The 21,523-nt window shown below is 37.0% G+C and overlaps 1 protein-coding gene across 1 annotated transcript in view; it reads right to left on the bottom strand.

The window, feature by feature from the left end:
• The window catches only part of plxna1b (plexin A1b), a 134,813-nt gene that overhangs the window by 74,806 nt on the left and 38,484 nt on the right, over window positions 1-21,523 (bottom strand). The gene's annotated exons all lie outside the window — the stretch shown is intronic.

The raw sequence follows: 21,523 nt of genomic DNA on the forward strand, positions 1-21,523 counted from the left end.
TTTTTAAATATGAATAAAATGAAAACTAAAAGACTTTCAAATCACATGAGCCAATATTTTATACAAAATAGAACAGAGAGAACATAAATGTTTAAACGGAGAAATTTTACACTTTTATCCACTAAATGAGCTCATTTCAAATTTGATGCCTGCTACAGGTCTCGAAAAAAAGTTGGCACGGGGGCAACAAAGGGCTGAAAAAGCAAGAAATTTTGAAAAGATTCAGCTGGGAGAACATCTAGCAACTAATTAAGTTAATTGACATCAGGTCTGTAACATGATTAGCTATAAAAGGGATGTCTTAGAGAGGCAGAGTCTCTCAGAAGTAAAGATGGGCAGAGGCTCTCCAATCTGTGAAAGTGCATAAAAAGATTGTGAAATATTTTAAAAACAACGTTCCTCAACGTCAAATTGCAAAGGCTTTGCAAATCTCATCATCTACAGTGTATAACATCATCAAAAGATTCAGAGAAACTGGAGAAATCTCTGTGCGTAAGGGACAAGGCCGAAGACCTTTGTTGGATGCCCATGGTCTTCGGCCCTCAGACGACACTGCATCACTCATCGGCATGATTCTGTCATTGATATTACTAAATGTGCCCAGGAATACTTCCAGAAACCACTGTCGGTAAACACAATCTGCCGTGCCATCTGCAGATGCCAACTAAAGCTCTATCATGCAAAAAGGAAGCCATATGTGAACATGGTCCAGAAGCACCGTTGTGTCCTGTGGGCCAAGGCTCATTTAAAATGGACTGTTTCAAAGTGGAAAAGTGTTCTATGGTCAGACGAGTTCAAATTTGATATTCTTGTTGGAAATCACGGATGCCATGTCCTCCAGGCTAAAGAAGAGGGAGACCTTCCAGCGTGTTATCAGCGTTCAGTTCAAAAGCCAGCATCTCTGATGGTATGCGGGTGCATAAGTGCATACGGTATGGGCAGCTTGCATGTTTTGGAAGGCACTATGAATGCTGAAAGGTATATAAAGGTTTTAGAGCAACACATGCTCCCCTCCAGACGACGTCTATTTCAGGGAAGGCCTTGTGTATTTCAGCAGGACAATACAAAACCACATACTGCAGCTATTACAACAGCATGGCTTCGTAGTAGAAGAATCTGGGTGCTGAATTGGACTGCCTGCAGTGCAGATCTTTCACCTATAGAGAACATTTGGCGCATCATTAAACGAAAAATACATCAAAGACGACCACAAACTCTTCAGCGTCTGGAAACCTATATCAGGCAAGAATGGGGCCAAATTCCAACACCAAAACTCCAGAACCTCAATGCCCAGACGTCTTCAAACTGTTTTGAAAAGAAGAGGAGATGCTACACCATGGTAAACATGCCCCCATCCCTACTATTTTGAGACTTGTTGCAGGCATCAAATTTGAAATGAGCTCATTTTGTGCATTCAACTGTAAAATTTCTCAGTTTAAACATTTATGTTATCTATGTTCTATTTTGAATAAAATATTGGCTCATGTGATTTTAATTTTAATTTTATTCAAATTTAAAAAACGTCCCAACATTTCGGGAATTCAGGTTGTAGATTTTAGGGTTCAAACCAACATTGCATGAGAAGAGGAGCTGCTCAATCTGGTGCTTTTCTTCCAGATGCGGCTCTTTTGTGTCAGTCTGAACCGGGTGATGATAACAACCGTAAATACTGCATGCAACATTACCCATTTCAGACGAACACTCCTCTAAATATCACATAAAACGGTGAACTGTGGGTCTGGCAGTCGGTTTTTAAATGAGCAACTCTTGGCTATAAAAATATGCAAAGTGCACCAGACTTCAGGCCTGAACTCATGCAGCGCTGGTGAACTGATGTGAGGTCGATGTGATGTTGGTGTGGTGAAACTAATGGCTGTATTTGTGAGCACGACTGTGATCTCTGAGCAGAGGCTGGACAGCAGTGGCTCATGCTGAACATCCTTCATTGGGTTTGATGAACGGCGTCGAGCACTGCTGATTTCACTCCCTTCACTCACACTGTGATGCTGCTGATGCTGTTTCATGTTTCACAGTGACTGCAGACATCATGCGATTCACTTTAAACATGCACAGACTAAATTTAACACACGTTCAGCTGCATGCAAACTCTCATGAAATATTAATCAGACTAGAACAGAAACAAAAACACACGCGAAGCCAAACTATCTGTGAACGACTCGTTTACACAGTCTAGTGCTGCTGCGTGATAAACACACACACACACACACACACACACACACACACACACACACACACACACAGAGTAAACAATGCAGATATACTGTGGGAAAAACATTAAACACACACACATACCAGACACCCACCAGAGACACAAATAACACAAACACAGGAAGAGTGTGTGTGTGTGTGTGTGTTTCCTGAAATGAATTACTTCGGTCTAAAGCAGCCCTTTACATAAAAAAAATAATTCAATTAAGTAAATGTTTTATAAAGATTTTTTTTAGGTGAAGGTTGCATTATAACCAATAATAATTATCATCATCCTCATCAGCTGCTAAATTCCACAAACTCCTTTTGAAAATGCACAGGAAGAAATAAAATTAAATAATATAGTACTTAAATAATAATAGTAATAATTATTATTATTATTATTATTATTAATTAATTAAAATTAATTAATTAATTTCTTTAAAGATTTTATTACAGTCCAGTCTAGTCATTATAATTAACTTTAAAAAATAGTATATAAAACATTATACAAACAAACAAATGAATACATTTTTTTTCTTTCATTAAATAAGCTGTAGATTTGTAATTTTTAAAAGTTAAAATAAGTTTTCGTTGAACGTTTGTGTTTGTTACAGTCTAGTCATTATGCTTAACTTCATAAATAATTTGTATTAATTCTAAAAGTTTTCTTAAAATATTTGTCTATGTATGTGCTCATTTGGGTAATGTGTTTGTTTGTGTGTGTGTGTGTGTGTGTGTGTAATCTGCAGTCACTAGAGGACTGGTCTTCCTTAGGGAGAAGCAGGCGATTACCAAAGCACCGATGCCTAAAATGAGTGTTTAAGGAAGCCAGACGTAATTAAACGATGAGATATTCCACTTCCTGTCCCCTGATATTACTGTGGAGTCCACCCACACACGTCCACACAACATCTGAAAGAATCAGAGACTATTTAAAAGTCACAAACAATGCTGGAGCCTGACACTGCCATCAGTCAACTGCCCAAAGTTAGAGATCTGCCCAGCCTGTCCCTCTTTAATTCAACAAGCAGAAAAAACACCAGAGGAAGAGTGAGAGAAAAACATCTTCAGCCTTTAAATATTAAAGTGATTCCTTGATCATTTGAATTAAATCAAATATATAAAGCACTTAAAGTGCTGTACAGTTGAAAAAAGACTATATGGATAACTTGACACCACTATTAAGCTACTCCTAAATATAATGTAGAAACTAAAATTTTCTGTGAAGCTGCTTTGCAATCATTTGTATCATGAAAAGCGCTATACAAAGAAACTTGAATTGAATATGAATATGAATCACATATATATGAAAACTAAGAAACAAACCGATGAATCTGCTCAAGCCTAACTGTCAAGCAGCAAGGGCTTTAGATATTTAGGGGAAAATGGGTTTTAAAAATGTTTACAGAAGTAAAAGATCATAAGAGATAAAGAGGTAAGAGATAAATTATATTTCTTTACAAATAAATAAATATAAACTATAAATAAATATATTACAAAAGTAATATTTAAATAAAAAAATGTAAATACAAATAAATTCAATATATTAAAAAAAAATAATAATATTACTTTAAATCTACATAATCTAATACAACTGAATGATTTCAAAATGTTCAAAAATTGAATCGAAATGACTAGTGAATTCACAGTCAAACCGCTGTAAAGAAAACACGGCCTGTCTCAGTAACACTGTGAGTGTACGGTAACGTGTGGAGCAACAGGACACACTCACTCACTCACTCACTCACACACACACACACACACACACACACACACACACACACACACACGTTCGTGGGGACATCCCATAGGCGTAATGGTTTTTATACTGTATTTACTGTATGTGCTATTGCCCTACACCTAAACCTACCCCTTACAGGAGACTGTGCATTTCAACTTTCCCCAAAAAAACCTCATTCTGTGTGATTTATAAGCGTTTTGAAAAGTGGGGACATGGGTCAATGTCCTGAGATGTCACCTTCACCTTGTAATACCTGTCTTACCTTTGTCATTATACACATCTATGTCCTGACTTTTCACAAAAATGCGCGCGCACACACACACACACACACACACACACACAGGGCGCTCAGCTGTGGCATGTGGCGGTGGTGTGTTGACAGCTGGGTGGTCGCCAGGCAACCAGGTGGGAAACAGATGCTGCAGCTGCGGCCTGGCCTGGCCTGTTGCCACGGTAACAGCGGGGGCATCGACCCCTGGACGAGCTGAACTCACAGCGAGTGTTTAGAGCTTCATCAGAGCGACCGCAAGACAACGCCAGCACCGCCAATTAAGAGTGAAGTGTGTATCGATCCGCACCCGTGTGTGTGTGTGTGTGTGTGTGAGTAATTAACAGAGCTCTACGGGTGTCTGGAAGGAAGTTCTTGGGGTCAAACAGGAAGTGAACAACATTTGAATGAAGGCAGAGAAGTTCAGTCGCTGTGTCTCATGACCGTGCTTATCAAATTACACTAATTAGATGATGAAAAATATCTTCTGTTGCCAAGAGAAGTCAGATCTGAGTCACATTCCTTCTCTGGTCTATAACAAATAAACATAATTTTGACCATCTCAACATTTTGAAATCTTGGCTAAATAAGGCGGCACTACAGTAATTCCAGATAAGACAAATTAAATGAATAAAGTAATGAATTAGTCCACAATTAATGAATGAATCTTGAGCAATGCTCTTCTTCAAATAACATGTAAACTGAACTGAAATTTGAATAGACTATAAAATTAAAGCAGAGAAACAACTAAATGATAATGAAATTCATTTCAGCTATTTTCAGGATCGATTCTATGGACTATACTGTATCTCAAACGACCATGGTATTCCCATCTGATGCCATCACCACAGTACATTTCTGTGTATAAACAGCTCTTCCTTAAGGAACTGATGGAAACAATAGAAATGAATCATGGGAACTTCATGTTCTGGGAAAAAGAGTGTCTGCCAGAGAAAACCACTGGCACATAAAACGCCTTTAAAGTCGTGGCAGAGATCTGATCAAAGGTTTCAGAGGCCAGGACAGCCCATCACACACACACACACACACACACACACACACACACACACACACACACGGACGGACAGGAAGGAGCAGCAGTGGCTCATAACATACAGGAAGATGTTAATTCACTTCCACAGGTGTTCAGCACATTTCCTCTTTCAGCATTCCTCAAATCCCTGCACCGTCTGCTCCACCATCACACACACACCAAATCATTTACTGCTCACGCTCCTCATCAATAAAATAAAAAAAAAATTTAAAAAATAAAATGGTGAAAAAACCATAAAAGTAAAACTAAATAGGAAAAATATCACTAAATATTGACCCTAATTGACAAATTATACATGGAGTCATTTGCTCTGTACAAAAAAAACAAAAAATAAAATCAAATAAAACAAAATCAAATAAAAAAAAACAAATAAAATAAAGGGTATCATTATTTAAAGTGCCATTATTAAAACTAAATATTTTTTATAAAAATACTATACTAATGTTAAAAATCATGGCTACAGGACCATTTGCTTTCTTCATAGGCAGCATTTTAAAGCATCAGAGATGTGCTCCTGATGCACATCAATAGTGACATTGGAAATCAATCAATACAGTCAAACCATTTATGGGCCTCTATCTCAGTTAGGATGCTGTCTATGTAGGGAACATACAGTGGTCTCTCATATCTCCCTCTGTTTTTGAGATGCTACTAACTGTGAATGATCAAGTAATGTGTGTGTGTATGGGGACAGGTGTATGTGTGTGTGTGTGTGTGTCTAATCCAACAGGTTGCTATGGTAACCCCTACTGAAGCGTTAAGCGCTGATCGCTGCAGAAGACGGCCAATGAACAGATCAATCAAAATGATTAGCTGGAGTACAGCAGAAGATCACAGCTAATACACACCACAATTACACAGCAGAAACAGCCCTGAGTGACAGAGCAATTACTGACCAACACACACACACACAAATAGAGAATGTTTGCATTAAAGCACATATTTAAACACAGTCTTTTGACCAACATTAATCAGACAATATTCAGAGAGCACTGCATTGGTAACACAGGCAGATACAGTAAACATGATACAATAAAGACACAGAGTGTTATTTTGTGTCCTCCGGGGTTTCATAGCGCTTTCCTAATAAGACATCCGTCTCCTGGCAACAGTTTCTATTAGCTAATTAACAGCCTAAATGAGGACATGCTTATTTTTGGCATCAGCGCACATGCAAAAGATTAAAGGGACGCTTCACCCAAAAATGAAATCCTGTCATCATTTACTCACCCTCATGTCGATCCAAACCTAATCTACAGAACGCTCTTCTGCGTTTAATGAAAGGATACGGTGACCAACGGCTGTTATTCTCCAAATCAAAATAATACAAGTATCATAACAGCAGTGCAGAAGTCTTGCTTCCACTGAATAATGATTCACTTGTGTCTGGTATTTCACATACAGCATCAAGGATTGCAGAGGATTTGGAATATAATCACTGTTATGAAGCTTCAACAGAGATTTTTATCATTTCTGATGCAGTGTAACTTCTTCTCCTTTTGCCCCACAGAAAAGAAAGACAAAGACTTTCAGGTTTGGAACAACATGAGAGTGAGTAAATAATGACAGATATTTTATTTTTAATTCCACACTTATAAACCATCTGTTTTCAACAAAAGAGAAACTTTGTAAATAAAACTTTATTGTAAATAAAAGTATTATTATTGCTGTTGTTGTAATAATTTTAAAATCAATCTTTAATTATTTTTTATTTCTTATGCATGTTTTTATTTCATTAATTTCTTATCTGTGTGGATAAGAACCCCTCTGTGGGGTACTTCAGTTGATGAAATGCTAGAAATGAAGCCATGAAATATTACAATACAAAACATTTTAAAATAAGAACAATTAACATTGAAACACTTACTAAAAAATACGGAATATTTTATCTGTTCACCTACATGTCATGTGGACATTAACCAACATCAGAGAACTACAAACGAATGAATTAGTTGATAAATTATTGAAATATAAACTTAATATCACAGAAGGTTCAGCTGACAAAAAGGTTTGGGAATCCCTGCGTTAAAACATTAAATTACAACAAACATAACCCCACATGTTCACTATAGTGTGTGTGTTTGAGCATGTGCAGCTTGACAGCAGATGGTTGTATGTATAAACTCCCCCATCTCACACACACACACACTACATCGGAGCAGATGACCTGTCTCACTGCATCATACAGAGACAATACAGACACACACAGTCAGAGACACATCTTCATTTACGTGCCGTGAATGTCTGTCAGCATGTTTTAGCAGTTCATCTCTCACGCCGTTCTCTACATTTCTCCTCGTTGCTGCTCTGGGAGAGAAACGCTCAGACAGCACAGGAGGACCAGGTCTCTCTCCTCGGGGTGTTTACAGGCCCTCTCAACCCTGTTTGCTTTATGAACAACAGAAAGGCCTGTTTTCCACCGTCTCTCAGTAGTTTAGTCTGCTGGTGAACCCTGATCGATGTTTCCTGCTCTCCTGAGAGACATATGAGGCATCAGGAAAGCATTGCTCCCGACGGACAGATAGAAAAGAATAAAAGAAAAGAAAAACACTTGCAGGAGGCAAATTTGGGATGCAGTAAACTCTGTATGAACTCAACCAAACATTAGTAGGGCTGCTCGATTAATCGAAATAAAACTGATAACACAATATGACTCAGTATGTTTATCAAATTGCAAAGGCTGCGATTTTTTCAATTAAAATAAAAAGCTTAGTGTGTTTCAGAGTGAAGCGCAGCACTGTGTTCATTTACACATGAACAGCTCATGTTCCAGTGTTTACAGCATTTAGAAGATTACGTTTAATTTTCTTTTCCTGTTATAATTATGCTTTATTTTACAGTAAAATTAAAATAGAAATATTGCAATATAAATACTTATTTTGCTTAATACTTTTTAGTAATTATAATAAAATTATATTATTTAATAATAGTATTTATTATTATTGTTGCTATTATTTTTCTTTTCTTTTTTCTTTTACATTGAAATTAATATTACAATAGAAATATTTATTTTGCTTAATTTTTATTTAGTAATTATAAAATCACAATAAAATAATATTTAATATTTATTATTATTAAGTCATATTGATATATACATCACAAACATTTTGGCCAAATTGCGCAACCCTATAAACAAACAAATTTTAAAAAAGCACAATTTTAACAGTGGTGTTTGTCAAATGTGGCAGCAAGCATCTAAAAACACTAGCTGTTTTCATTCAGCTTCATTTACATATTCATTTTCCTCTACATGTGGCCACATCACTCAACAGAGCGCGACTTGATTTTATCCATCAGGAATTGATTGGAAGGTGAAATGTGTCTCTGCACATTATTCTTCAGTATAAATAAAGCAAAAATGTGAATTAAAAAAGCAAATAGGGTCAGTTTTGATTCCATATTGACATTCAGCAGGATGAGGTCATGTGACTGTTATTTGACATGATTATCATCACATTCATTGTGCTGTAGTGTGCTTCATGTTCACAGAGCCGGAGACTGTAATAATCACACACGTGTTCTCCGCCGCTCGGGGGTTTGACCTCGCCTGATGGAGGGCCACAAACTATTACAAGCCTTTTCTGCTAAGAGCAGAGCAATTGAAAATCCATTCATCCCACACACACACACACACACACACACACAGCCTCCATCTGCAGTTATTGGCCCACTAAACAGCACAATACACGCTAAAAAAGCAACACACACACACACACAGAGTAATTATGACAAATATGATGTCAAGAGTGTGTTTGAGGGACCCGTCTTAAGCACACACGCACACACACACACACACAGTGTTTGAACTGTCATTGTGTGGACAAGAGCTTGTGAAATTTTCTCAAAATGTCTTGTTTTTCCTCAGGAAAAGGAAAAAATAACAGCATTTGGAACGACATGAGTGAAATTATTTTGATGGGACTAAACCGGTTTTATTATATACTATTGTAGTATTTATTAACACTTTGAATTAACTTTTAGCATTAACAGTTTTAATTTTAATTTTAGTTTACATTTTAGTAATTTTAAGTGGTTTTGTCTTTTTTATTTCTATAGCTTTAATTTTTAATTTCAGTTTTAGTTTTTGTCATTTTAGTATTTCTTTTCTTTTTTCTTTTCTTTTGTAATTTTGTTTAATTTAATTGTATTTATATTTTATTTCAGATTTAAACGGGTTTTTTAATTTTTTTTTATAGCTTTAGGTAAAGGTTTGGTAACCAACAATAATAATAAAGATGGATGATGAGCAAAAATAATATTAAAAATAATAATAATAATAATTGCTGTTATTATTTTGTAGTTGGATTGACATATAAATCACAAACATTTGGCCAAAATATGGAGCACTACAAGAAAACAACAAATCAGCTGCTTAAAAAATAAAATAAAATAAAAGTAAAATAAAATAATTTCTATCTGAAAACTCAATTAGATTTATTTGCCAAATCATGCAGCTCAATACATTAAACAGATTCAATATTTACACTATCAAAATTGCTTTTCTAATTAGCTTTCATTTATGTATTTACTTTCCCAGTTTTAGTTTTAGTAATTAAAATATTTCAAACTTATTTTCAGCTTTTTCTCAGTTTTGTTTCATTTTTATAAATTATATTTTAAAATTCTATTTTAATTCCATTTAACAAACATGATTTTCATTTTTGATACTTTTAAGTGAAGTTTTGGTTACCAATAACAACACGGGGCTATATTCAGACAGGAGAAGTCTTCTCTGAGGTGGTCAGGTACACAGTTTCAATCACAACCATATCAAAAGCATCCGTGTTTTTTCCTCACACAACAACCGTAAAAACTACAAAACAGATTACAGTTCTTCTCCATTCCTCTAAGAAACACAATCCCACCCGGATACCAATGACTGTGATTGCAACACTGCATTTATTTACACCTTCATCGAATACTGTAAATAAAGTTACATTTCTCAAGATGTACATGCAAACGTTTCTTTTAGACTAGACGATTACAAAACTTCTGTTAGTCATAGCGCACATCCCTATTTTTCACACTACTTTTTTTCTATCTTTCACTCCTCAAACAGGGGTGAGATGAACAATCAGGCCCAAACGACACACACACACACACACACACTCAGAGTAAATCCTCTTTTATCCCTGACTGAACTGGTTCTCGGGTGGCCTTGACCGCTGCGCTCCGTCAGATGGCTCTTTTGGCCCTGATGTACAGCTCCGTTGGGCTGCCAGCGCAGACGCAGCTCTCTAATCAAGCTATGGATTTAACATTCAGTCGGTGGCAGCGAACGGCTCCTCCTGAACACTCAGAGCACATCCATCCAGAATCACGCCAGAAAAATGAGCCCCGCGCACAATGTTTGAACACACCGAGCGCTTTTACAGTCCTTCACGTGATGTACTGCGCTCTCAAACACAGAGAGACACTCAGTCACTCACGTCAATGGACTACATGAGAGCGCTTCATCTGAACGAGCAACTCAACATCCTCCACGCTTTACAGAACTCATCATTCTGAAGCTAAAATATCACTTCATCAGCCGCGTTTGAAGCTGTTGGAGCACATCAGCTGAGTTCATATATTAATGCACATCCAGACAATATAGAGACTTGAGCTAATACTGCATGGCAACAAAATAACAGCAATACACAATTACCCTAGCAACCACATAGCAACACACTAAACACGTATACACCTTCAATCCATAGCAACAAACTAACAACAATCCACAATACCCTAGAAACCACATAGCAACACACTAAAAACACTTATATACACCTTAACTGCCTAACAACCGCCCAAAATACCCTACAACAAACTAACAACCAACCATTCACAATAACCCTAGCAACCAAATAGCAACACACTAAAAAACAAATGCAACTTAACTACACAGAAACAAACTAACAACCATCCACAATACTCTAGCAACCACATAGTAACACACTAATACCTACCTTATCTGCATAGCAACAAACTAACAACCATCCACAATACCCTAGCAACCACATAGCAACACACTAATAACACTTATACCTACCTTATCTGCATAGCAACAAAATAACAACCACCCACAATACCTTAGCAACCACATAGCAACACACTCAAAAAAACAAACTAACTATTAAACACTGGGTTTTTTGGTCTCATTTGCACCTCTAAGAGTTGAATGATGGTGAAACATTCATTAATGGAGGTAAAAGCGCAGTAAAGCACATCCTCTGTAATATCTGACTTCCACACAGAAATCATTCAGAAATATAACGGCTTGTGACTGTGGCTCCGGTTTCAGATGCAGATATTGATCGTTCTGAGGTGGAGCTCAGTAACACACACACATGCATTAATTTTTAATGAAGGTTAATCCTGAAACATAAACCTCTCGCTGGGCGAGACACATTCATTATGATTACAGTCAGTGAGGTGAGGCGTTCCAGGGCTGCAGGTACAGCAGTTTATACCACACCATGTTCACCATCACATGCACTTCACGTGGAAAAACCCTCAGGTTCGGCTCTCAGTTTAACAAGCGTTCGCGTTCAGACAGAACCGAGTGTGACTGCAGCGCTATCGGCCCCACGAGAGACACACACACACACACAGAGTAAAAAACTATACCGACGAGGGTCTAATAAAGCAGGACATGCTTTGCTGCTGCGGCATTTTCCCACTAAACCCCAATTTCCACACACACACACACACACACGCAGCTAATTAACTAGCTGGTAAAGCTGCAGTCGCTGCACTTCTGTAGCCTCACACACTTCACCAGCTTCATTCTGACACTATTACAATAACACAGAGAAACACACACACACACACACACACACACACAGATTAAAATGTCAGAACATCTGGCAAAATCTTTACATGCAATGTGTGTTATTAAACCGAGGCGAGTGTGTTTCTGTGTGTGTGTGTAAGATGTGATTTCATTTCACCTGAAGCGACTGAACACAACTGAAGAATCCCTTAAGTTACCATAGAAACACAATGATGTGGAAACACACTCATGCACAGAAAGGCTTGTTTAGGATGGACAGATGTGCAGAGCTGTATCCTACTAGACAAAACACGAGCACATGAAGAGATGTTTCCCATCTAAACATCACAGATGGACCTTTGGCTCAACGCATTATCACATGCATTTCATTACTATTTACCAGACAGATACAAATTAATGCATATGTGGATATGACATATATCTGAAATTATTGTATTATTTTCCTGGCAGAAAGCGCAGAGACTCAAACCATGAGTGAATCGTTTCATGCAGGTGCATCAGGTTACACAAAGTTTGTTACGTCATTTTTGAGAAATTTTTATCTACTGAAACAGACTAGAATGAAGAATAAAGTATTACAGGGAGCTGTGTAAGAAGAATATTATTCATTAATACATTTATTATAATTTATTATTTATTAAATGCAAGGTTTTGCAAGTTGTTGTAAAACAGATGGATTTTTATAAATTTTATGCTAAATTAAATTAAACAATAAAAAAGAAACAACCAATTTTTTTTTTTTTTTTTTTTTTACCTGTATGTCATGTGGCCATTAACCAACATCACCATGAATATGAGAATGTGTTAATAAATTACTGAAAAAAACTGAATCCCAGATGGGCTTAAATTCAAAGGAGACTGACTGACAAAAACATTTGGGAATCCCTGATTTTGTGCATGAAATAATGTGATGTGATCCAGTGGAAAAGGAGAGAGAGAAACAGTGCAATAAAATTTAAGTAGGACAGGCCTTGTGTCTGTGTCTAAAACATGTATAAATTATTATGAGGACAACCAAAATTTACATTATAATAATACCATTGATGAATAAACCACAATAAGAGCAGGAACAAGAATTAAGAATGTCAATTTTGATTTTATACTGGCTTTACACACCTCCAAAACCATATATGAATAAACCTTCAATTAAATAATATCTCTCACTGCTGAAGATCATGTGACCTACTTAGACAAGAAGTCACACAAACTAGTGTTACTGTTAGACCTCACACATACAGCACAAAAACACCTCAAGCATCTCCTGAGCATCACTCTGTCTGTGTGTGTGTGTGTGTGTGTGTGTGTGTGTGTGTGTGTGTGTAAAAGCTCTCAGAGGCCGCCTGTCCGAGCAGCATGTCATGAATATTTCAGCTCATCTGAAAAGATGACAAGCTTTCTCTCTCCATAACTCAGCCGTTCTGTCCTGTCTCACTCTCTGACCACAGACAGAAAAACTGAATATATTTAAAGGTCAAAGAGGAAAGTGTGTGCGTGTGGTGAGTCTGACTCTCATCCTATTTGATTCCAGGCCTGAAACAACACAACACAACACACACACACACACACACACACACACACACAGACAGACAGATGTGTCTTTGTGCTCGTCCTCGTGTCTAAGCGCGCGCGTGTGTGTGTGTGTGTGTGTGTGTGTGTGAGAGGTGATGAACACTGCGCTCTTTGTGAGATGGTCTCGAGGCATCCGTGTGTATGTTTAGGACATGACCGTGGGAACGTTCAAACAGGAGCATCCAGTGGCATATGATCACCATGTGACAGTTGCGCACACACACACACACACAGAGAGAGACACAGTCGTCTACAGCTGTGGTCACACTACACACTGACACACCGATTTTAAAAAGCTCGAGCATGTAAAGTGGCAGATGACAAAACTGCAGCACACACTTATAATAAACAGAACATTATCGTGCATAGATGTGGACGCTTATATACTTATTTTTATAGTTGCAGTTCTTAGTGTGAACGAGCCTTTAGATTGAATTCAGATTTAAAAACTGCATGACTGGCAGCGTTGAGTGTCTATGAAGTACTTTTGCAAGTTCAAAACTGACACTCAATGACTTTTCACTATGACAAAGTATGTCCCTGATGATTTTGTTAAACTTAAGAAAATTAGAACTTAACTATATAGTAAATTAATAAATTAGAACTTTAAGCAAGTTGCACTAAAGTACTAAAAATCACTAAAACTAAATAGAAATTAAGCTAAATAAAATTAAAAAAAATTAGAGAAGTATATAAAACGGCAAATTAAAATGAAAACTGAAAATAAAAAATAAAAGCAAATTCAAAATATTTTAAAAATTGTATACAAATACTACTAAAATAACACTTTCAGATCTAATGCATTTATCCTGGATCAACAACACAACACCAAACAGTCAAAAGACAGCTTAAAATAGTCCTGATTACAATAAGAGTCATGTGAAAGAAGCACAACAAACTACACTGATCGAGTGAGTGAGTGAGTGAGTGAGTGAGTGAGTGAGTGTGTGTGTGTGTGTGTGTGTGTGTGTGTGCGTTTTGTGAAAAGTCAGGACATAGATGTGTATAATGACAAAGGTAAGACAGGTATTACAAGGTGAAGGTGACTTTTCAGGACATTGACCCATGTCCCCACTTTTCAAAACGCTTATAAATCACACAGAATGAGGTTTTTTTGGGGAAAGTTGAAATGCACAGTCTCCTGTAAGGGGTAGGTTTAGGTGTAGGGTTGGTGTAGGGCAATAGCACATACAGTAAGTACAGTATAAAAACCATTACGCCTCTGCAATGTCCCCACTTTTCACAAAAACGAACGTGTGTGTTTGTGTGTGAGAGAGAATGTCAATCAGCTATCTAAACATGATGAACACCATCAGTACTAGAGGAGAGACGCTGCTGTGAATGAAAAGAAACTGAGCATTAACGGAGATGATCTTCTCATTCATTCTTCTGCACGAGATCCTCTTAAACCTCCTCTAGTTCATGGAGACTGTAATTGAATTTACATCCTACATCATGAAACATAATCGGCTGAGCACAATGAACCTGACAGCTGTCAGAGATCCAATACTGCAGTAATTGTACTTCATTACTACACTTAAGTATTATTTTGGTGAACTTGCACTTATGATACTCAATCAATACTGAAACTGAATACTCAGTCATTTATTGCTAAGGGGGATAAAAACCATACTTTCTCTTCAGAGTTTCAATTAGATATTCAAAGAAGAAAGTGCTTCTATCACACGTCATCATGGTTTAAATCTTTCCACTTTTCCAATATTATTCAGCTAAAAAGCCAGTCAAATCACACTGGCATTTGAACGGTTCTGACATGCGTCACCCTGGACCACAAAACCAGTCTTAAGTCGCTGGGGTATATTTGTAGCAATAGCCAAAAATACACTGTATGGGTCAAAATTATTGATTTTTCTTTTATGCCAAAAATCATTAGGATATTAAAGGTCCCATGACATGCTGCTTTTTGGATGCTTTTATAAAGGCCTAAGTGGTCCCTAGTACTGTATCTGAAGTCTGTTTCCCGAAATTCAGCCTTGGTGCAGAATTTCAGCCACTATGAGCCAGTCCCACAATGAGCTTTCCTTAGGACGTGCCATTCTGTGTCTGTAGCTTTAAGGACGAGAGGCAGGGCAAGGTGGAGGGTGGGGGTGTGGCCTTAACCAGCTTGCGCTACCATGCGCTAATGTTAACAGTGGATGTATCGCAATGGCTCGTAGACACGCAGTCCTTCAAGCTTTTCAGTTTGACCCAGAATCTGATCCGGATGGAGAAGCAATGGATGAAGAAGTTGCAACTCAGCGGCTACAGCAGGACGTCTCCGAATGGTTCGTTTAAAATATTGTGTCTGGATACGGTACTTTAGTTGGTTTATGTATGCTGTTACAGTTATTATCATGTAGCTCAGATGAAGGAACTAAAAAAATACTTGGGTGTTCATTTGTACATCCAAACACTGAGCAACTGCCATGCTTCGCTCGTTTGCAAGCCATGATGTCTCTCGAGGAAAAAAAAATATTGTGCTCGCGTCGCACGGTAGTAGCTCATTTTCTCATGGGCGGGCAAAGCAGAGAAAGGGGAGGTAACCTTTCCCCGTATGACGACATAAAGGGAAGATTCCAGATTGGGCCATCTGAGCTTTCTTTTTCTCAAAGGTGAAGCAGGATACGCAGGGCTCGGTTTACACCTATCGCCATTTCTAGCCACTGGGGGACCATAGGCAGGCTAGGGGAACTCATATTAATGTTAAAAAAACCTTTTCATGCCATGGGACCTTTAAGTAAAGATCATATTCCATGAAGATATTTTTGTAAATTTACTACTGTAAATATATCAAAACGCCGTTTTTGATTAGTAATATGCATTGCTAAGAACTTCATTTGAACAACTTTAAAGGCGATTTTCTCAGTATTTAAATTTTTTTGCACCCTCAGATTCCAGATTTTCAAATAGTTGTATCTCAGCCAAATATTGTGCGATCCTAATAAACCATACATCAATGGAAAGCTTATTTATTTCGAAAAATTGACACTTAAGACTGGTTTTGTGGTCCAGGGTCACATATATCACTATTTGAAACATCAATAACAGTTTTAAAAAAAAATGTAATGTCTTAGAGTGAAAGCAAATGTTGCTTAAATGTTATAAACCTGTATTTGGTTGGTCTCTCTTCTGCTCAATAAGGCTGCATTTATTTGAAAGCAAATATAGTAAAAATTGTGAAATATTACAAATTAAAATAGATTTTTTCTATTTGAATATACATTTAAAATGTAATTTATTTATATGATCAAAGCTGAATTTTCAGCATCATTACTCCAGTCTTCAGTGTCACATGATCCTTCAGAAATCATAATAATATGCTGATTTGCTGCTCAAGAAACATTTCTGATTATTATCAATGTTGAAAACAGTTGTGCTGCCCAATATTTTTGTGGAAACTGTGATACATTTTATTTTTCAGGATTCTTTGATTCTAAGAAAGCTAAAAAGAACAGCATTTATAAGAAACAGAATTTTTTTTTATTACATATGTCTTTACTGTCACTTTTGATAAATTTAATGAATTCTTGATGAATGGATGCATTAAAAGATGAATGGATGCATAAAAAGAAAAGAAAGACCTACTGACTCCAAACTTTTGAATGGTAGTGTATAACACCAAATGAAAACAACCATCCAACACACACCATCCACAAAAACCCTGCAAAACAACAGATGAACAGATGCTGATCGTCATTACGTACACAGTGCCATCTGTAATAATCCGTCACCGTCTAATCTACACTGATGAATCAGAGTAATAATCAATAATCATTCAAAGGGAAACATGCCAGAGTGAGTTGGTGTGTCCATGACGGAGTGTGTGTGTGTTCTCAGCCAGATCTCACGCTGAGACACTAATTACAGACGTGTAGAGCTCAGCACAACACACGCAAGACCCAGCAGCGCTGCTATGTGCACACGCGTGTGTGTAATTAACCTCCGCCGCTCCAATCACTGCCAACACTTTGAACTGCATGTAAGACGAACGATAATACAGCATTCCTCTGTTTGTGTGTGTGTGTGTGCGCTTTGATCCAGACCCGTAACTACAACCCAGTATATTCCCAGAATGCATCATTCACCCATCTATTATTATAATTGTCGGTTTTTACCGTTTTATTAAGTCAAGTGTCACTATTACTAGCACCCAGTCATTTCCTTTTGATGCATTTTACATTTACATTGATGCATTTGGCGGACGCTTTTATCCAGTTCATGCATTCCCTGGGAATTGAACCCATGACCTTAGCATTGCAAGCGGGATACTCTACTGTTTGAGCTACAGCTGAACAAAATTTCAGCTGTCTGATGATAAAACAAAAAAGGGGGTTGGGGTTTTACTATAAACCTCACTAATCTCTCAAAAAAAAAAAGAAGAAAAGAAAAGACACATGCTTTGATGAATTATTCATGTGTGGGGTACAAACTCGACTTAAATATTAAGTGTTAATATACTTAGCTAATGTATTATGATATACATATATAATGTATACATGTATATATATATATATATATATATATATATATATATGTATATAAAACAGGATTAATGCACATCAGAATAACAAAGGCAGCCTAATGTCAATAGTTTTAATGACAAAAAGAAGTATTCACAATGTATCGTGTATCTTACAATCTATAACTTACAGTGTTTCTGCTGATTAAGGAGGAATACAAGGCCTCTTAACTTTATAAATCATTGTCGAAAGCATCATATTATAACATATATTTGTGTGAAAGTGTGGCGTGCTCAAGCAAAACAGACACTATTTTTAGAATCAGCACCACAAAATTAGTAAGAAACAAGTGAAGGATTCCATTCAGCAAACATGATGCTGGGTGGTGAATTAGAAAACTGTGTACAAGCATGCAGCCACTAGCAGTGACCATCACTGACAACATTAGAAAGAGTAAGCGAGACAGAAAAAGTGTGAGAGAGAGATCAAGTGTCTCTATAAACTGTCATCTGTTGAGGTCATGGAGGTCAGTGGGTCAGTAGATCAATCCTGAGCTTATGGGAAGTTTAACTTCTAAAAACAGCAAAAACTCAAATCAACCCTCAGGATTAGCGTCTTATGACACAATATGCATCAAAACCATTGTTTATATTCGTTTTGCTTTACATTTGACACTGAATTCAGGGTGTGTGGCAAAAAAGGACAAACAAACACCTGCTATTGACACTCAAGACCAGAAAAGCTCAACGGAGGAATCCGCTCGCAGACGCAGCAGCAGTTTGTATGGAGCTATAATTAACAACATTATTACACAAAGAGAGCGGGGCTAGCTGACTTTACTGTGACTTCAGACCGCTGTGTGTGTGTGTGTGTGTGTGTGTGTGTGTGTGTGTGTGTTCGGCCCAGTTGGCTCGTCCATCTGTTGTTGATTTGACCAGACTGAATCGTCTAGTGCGGTAAACCCAGACGGGAAGAGCTCAAGACGGGTTCCTCGTGCCCAGACGTGCCCTCTGCTGCGACGCTCCGGATCAGCGGGACTAATCCAGCTTCGGCATCGCCAGACATCGCCAACACCTATCAGCTAAAACACTCCTAACCAGGCATGACACAAAGCTGCTTTAGACGTCAAGTAACTTGTCAGATTTCACTAAAGGTAAAAAAGCGATCACAATTAATTTGACAAAAGTTTATGCTTAATATTCAGTCGTGTGGAGCTAAAGAAATAGTCTGTGCATAAAAAAAATAATATGGAAGTAATTGTATTTAATATCTTGTCGCTTTATGGTGTTGTGCCAGGTTAGAACGAGTGTAAGAGCCTGTTGATTCGTTGGTACTAACTAACTAAACTCCTATTTCAAAAGACCCAGAAAAAACAGTATCCTGGATATATTGCAGGAGATGCAACAAATCTGAGGTGCTTTATGAAGGCAATTTATTTGAAAGCAAGCAGCAAAGAGTAGGTATAAGAGTAGCAGTCAACCGATATAGGTGTTTTGATGGCCGATATGAAGTTGACATATATCACATCACATTATTTAATTTAAAGATTAGCAGTTGTGCAACTAAATGTATTTTACATAATATTTACTAAAATAAAAACAGATTTTACATTTTAAATTTTAAAATGAATCAAAACAAAAATACTTTGAACTTGATAAAATAAAATAAAAAAACACTAAAAATAACATTTATATTTCTAATTTCTTTTATTCTAACTTAGGACTTCTTGATTCAAAATAAAAGTCCTGCTTACAACACGTGTTGTCCAAACAGAAATTATTGGGCAAATTAAAATTCCAAATATCGGCCGATATATCGGTTGACCACTTAATCTTTAATGTACAAGCAGACACTGGCATCTGTATCTTGAATGTGTGATGCTTCCAGTTATTTTAGCTGTACAAAAAAAAAATATTATAACAAATACCAGTTTGCAATATTAAGCCTGTTATGCTCGATATTGCAAACTGGCATTTGTTATAACATTATTTTAGTTAATTACTGTAATCGTAAGCACTCTTGTTTGTATTGCAAATAGTTTAATGGTTTACTGCATTTTGTTATTTTTATAGTTATTCAGCAGTGAATGAATCTGAAGTCTCACACATTCAGTAAATAGCTTACTTCTGCATTGAAAATTAAGATGCATAAAGGAACATGAAAACATGCAAATTACACATCAACTATAGTGGCTGCCGCCCAAGATCTGAAAACCACTTTAACACCAACCAATTAAACCAAACTCTGATTCTGAACTGATTTAGGTTCACACTAAAAGACTAAATATGAAAAGAGTCCTAATACTACAAATAGATGAACCTGAAAACATCAAAAGTGAAAGATTATTTATGTAACTAAAGACACACAGTAGAGGACGATGCTGTGGAAGAAGAGCACTTCTGTGACTCACTGTCATACATAACATTAAGCTGCTGGATATTTCATTCACATCTTCAGTCCGTCTCTCAGGGATGGACAGAGTCTGTCCTCCATTTCACATCTCAGTGAATCCATCATGTGATGCACCAGTGAGTCCTTCCACTCCTGCGAGCCTCCAACACACACACACACACACACACACACACACACAGAACATGGTGAAAGCACCTCTTTCTGAGCTCATCATACACACACCCACCTGATGCATGCTGCACATTTCACACCTCAAAACTGCAAAAACGAGCCACGATGCCAAACTACCCCTTCAATGCACACTGTTCCTCTAGCATCTAAAACACTTCAGAAATGTCTCAAGCTCCAGTTGTTATTCAAAAGACTTACAAATGACAATAACACAAGCATAAGTGATTCATTTAATGGTGAATGCTTTATTTTCGGCAATGCTGATAATCACAAGACACCAAATATCAGCCAATATTACCAATTATACCGGCCGATATTACCAATTTTACTGGCCGATATAACCGATATTTCAGTTTGCCGCTATACAGGAACATGAAAACAATGTTGGAGGTCTGAAAACCACTTTCCACAGTGAAACTATGCAATGTCTATGTCATAATGAAAACTATAATCAATGAAAATCACAATGCAATGTCTCAATCATCTCCAAATGTCTGCTGTAGACACCTAGACCGTTTAATATGTACTTACAGTCCCAAGCACAACAACTGAACCTAATCAGCATTTATCACTGGATAATGACATAGTTTTAAAGGCAACATTAAAATAGCATTTGCCATTGATAACTTTAACCAACATTTCAAGTCTAAGTGATATCAGATGAAAAGCAGTTTCAGAAGCAGGACAATTTGATAAATCTTTCAGAATATAAGCAGGAACATGCATTAAGAAACGAAACCAGATCAGTTTTGATTTTATTTTCTCTTTAACAGTTTTTTCAGTTTAACTAGTTGGTTGAAGGTTTCTATTAAATCTGAGGTAGTGGAGCAAATTCATTTGTATGAAAAATGTAAAAAATAAA

This window comes from Onychostoma macrolepis, chromosome 06 (assembly GCF_012432095.1).
Source record: "Onychostoma macrolepis isolate SWU-2019 chromosome 06, ASM1243209v1, whole genome shotgun sequence".
Taxonomy (NCBI): Eukaryota; Metazoa; Chordata; class Actinopteri; order Cypriniformes; family Cyprinidae; genus Onychostoma; species Onychostoma macrolepis.